Source organism: Orycteropus afer, unplaced genomic scaffold (assembly GCF_000298275.1).
Source record: "Orycteropus afer afer isolate SDZICR_OR568_19922 unplaced genomic scaffold, OryAfe1.0 scaffold00258, whole genome shotgun sequence".
In the NCBI taxonomy this organism is placed as follows: domain Eukaryota; kingdom Metazoa; phylum Chordata; class Mammalia; order Tubulidentata; family Orycteropodidae; genus Orycteropus; species Orycteropus afer.
This window is the reverse complement of record NW_006921845.1, coordinates 4,408,333-4,411,881: the sequence shown is the minus strand read 5'-3', so window position 1 is coordinate 4,411,881 and position 3,549 is coordinate 4,408,333.

Genomic DNA, 3,549 nt, shown 5'->3' with positions numbered 1-3,549 from the left:
TGGTTAGCAGTCAAGTGTCTTAGGCACTACGCTACCAAAGCACCTACACACATATATACACACACACATATATGCATGCACGCACACACACACATATATAAGCCCCCCCCAAAAAATAAGCCCACTTCCATTGAGTCGATTCTGACTTACAGCAACCCCCATTGGTTTTCGAAGGCTACAAATCTTTGTGGAAGTAGATGGCCTCATCTTCCTTCCATGGAGCAACTAGTGGGTTTGATCAACTGACCTTCTGTTTAGCAGCCAAATGCACTAACTACTATGCCACCACAACTCCTTAAAACATAAATAAAAGGCAAGACTAAATATTACTGAACTCTTTGCTGTGCTTAGAAACCCACCTCCTTGTTCTGCAATGTGTCTCCAGGTAGAAATTGTTTGTCTTACCTCATTTTTTATCTCTTCTCTCAGGGTTCACAATCTATATGTGCACTACATTTATTTCCTGTATGTTCACCAATTTTCTAGTTGTTTAAAGTGAGAGAGTTACCTTGATACCATTTATTCTATCACAGGTAAAAGCAGAAATCTCTAGTAGCAAGCTGTTTAGAAGGAAATTGAGTCTGTAACAAGGGCCATTGGTATATGGTTTTCTGTGTTCTCAATTCTTCTTATATTTTAGGGTTTAAAATACTATATTATTTGAAGCAAATCTCCGATACATTTTACCTGTAAATATTTCACTGTGGACCTTTAAAAGATAAGAAGCCTTCTTATACTTTTAATAGACCACAGTTGTACTATCTTAGCTATAAAATTCAACAATAACTACTTAAAATCATCAAATATTTACTGTTCAAATTCCCAATTGTTCATATGTTCCTTTATCTTTTTTAATATAGTTTATATAAAAGCCAGATTCATTTAGAGTTCAGGAATTATAATCGTTGATCTGTCTTTTCAGTCTCTTTTAATCTCCATGGTAACTTGCCATCTCTCTCTTGAAATATATGTATATATATGTGTGGAGCTCTGGTAGCATAGTGCCTAAGAGAGTTGACTGCTAGCCTGAAGGCTGGCGGTTCAAACCTACCATCCATTTCTGGGAAGGAAGGTTGGGTGATCTACTTCCCTAGAGATACTGTCTTGGTAACCCAACGAGGGATCACTATGAGTCGAGTCCGACTCCACGGCACATAACAACTATTTATATTTATTTCTATTTATATTTATTACTATAGTTGTTTTAGGAATCTGGATTGTTCATTCTGTCCTTTCCCACAGCCTGTATTTTACTGACTGCTCCCCTATATTTAACATGTTCTATTGTTAAATGTGGGAGCTCTGGTAGCATAGTGGCTAAGGCACTTGACTGCTAACCAGAAGGCTGGCAGTTCAAACCCACCAGCCACTCCTCGGAAGGAAGGTTGGGCAATCCTACTTCCACAGTGATACTGCCTCGGAAACCCAAGGAGGGGTCGCTATGAGTCGGGTCCGACTCGATGGCAAATAACAACAACAACAACGTTGTTAAATGTTGTTGTTGGGTGTTGTAAAATTGACTCTGACTCATAGCGACCCTATGCATGACAAAACCAAACATTGTCCAGTCCTGAGCCATCCTCACAATAATTGCTATACTTCAGCCCACTGTTATAACCTTTGTGTCCATCCATCTCGTTAAGGGTCTTCCACGTTTTCACTGACCATGTATTTTTCTAGGGACGATGTTCTACTCCAGGGACTGGTCCCTCTTGCTGACTTGCCAAAGTACATTAATGAAGTCTCCTCATCCTTTCTGAAGAACATTCCGGCTATTCTTCTTCCAAGACAGATTTATTCATTCTTCTGGCAGTCCATGGTGTAGTCAGTATTTTTCACCAGCACCATAATTCAAATGCATCAATTCTTATTCAGTTTTTTTTTTTCCCTTGTGATTTGGGTGAAAGTTTACAGAGCAAATTCACTTTCCATATAGCAGTTCAATACACTTTGTCTCATGACATTGACTACAATTTACCCCAATGCAACAGCTCCCTTCCCACTTCCTCCTGATAGTTACCTCTTCCCTGTGTCCATCCCTCCATGCACTCCTGCTCCTTGAGCTGACTACTGTGCATACACAGCCTTTCTTTCTCCCATGATTGCTCTCTCCAGTGAATACACTCTCTCCAGTGAGTGTATCTATGTCAGGCAAATGTTCAACTCATATGCCTGTCTTTTGTTTTGCTGGAAGCCACAGGTGTGGGTTCAATTTCAGACCTGAAGGGCAGCTAGGGGCCATAGTCTCAGTGGTTCCACCAGGCCCTGTCAGACCAGCACACCTGGTCCTTTTTTTGTTTTTATCCAAATTATTTTAACTTTTGTTCCACATTGTCTCCCTCTCTATCCAGGATCTCCAACATAGATCCCCCTCCAAGTGGCTGACAATGGTAGCCAGGCATCATCTAGTTCTGGTCTCATAGTTGTATAGGCTGCAGATCGTGTGATGTACCAGGTGCTTGGACTAATTGTTTCCTTGAATCTTTGTTTTTACTCATTCTTCTTTGCTCTGGATGAGGAGAGACCCATCATTGCATCTAGATGGCTGCTTGCAAGCTTTTAAGATCCCAGTTGTTATCAAAGTAGGAGGTGGAACAATGTTTTGTGTAGTATGTTATGCCAATTGAGCTTGATGTCCCCTGCAACTATGGTCCTGAGCCCACAGGTTCAAGTACTCGGTCCCACTGGGTAGCTGGCTGTGACCAAGAAGTGACTACATCCTGTCTAACAGAACATAAAAATACACTTGTAGAACTGTTGTCTGCCAACCCTACACATGGGCTTAGGTACTCTCCCATAGACATACCTAGTAGTTCAGCCTGTCCACCCACCTATCCACCCATATACCCATGTTTGGCTTCACTGACAGCACAGTACTGTATGTGCAAAAGGGTTCATCTTTGTTGTCTGCACCTCCCATGTACCTCTCCATGTCTTCTTCTTCCTCAATGCCACCATGTTGATCACTCACATTTGGTACATTGCCTTCTCTTCACCCAAATGAATACTTATCTCTACCTATCTAACAGTGTTCCCTCCCCTCCCTTCCCACCCCTGGTAACCAACAAGGAAAATGTCCTTCCACAGATAAACCTTTCCTTGACTTTTACAATAATGGTCTAATACAATATTTGTCTTTCTGTGATTGACTTATTTCATTCAACATAATGTCCTCCAAAGTACATCCACATTATGTGGTGTTTTGCAGATTCTACATCATTCTTTAGGGTTGAATAGTATTCCATTGTGTGTATGTGCCATAGTTTGGTTATCCCTTCCTAACTTGATGGACAGTTTCCATCTTTTTGATATTGTAAATAGTGCCGTGATGAACATGGGTGTGCATATGTCTGTTCTTGTCATGGCTCTCACTTCTTTAGGATATATACCTAGTTGCTGGTGTAGAAGAATCCAACTGATTTTTGCATGTTGATCTTGTATTCTGCCACAATGCTAAATCTCTCAATTAGTTCCAGTAGATTTTTGACTGAGTCTCTTGGGTTTTCTAGGTATAGGATCATATCATCAGCAAACAGCAAATAATAATAA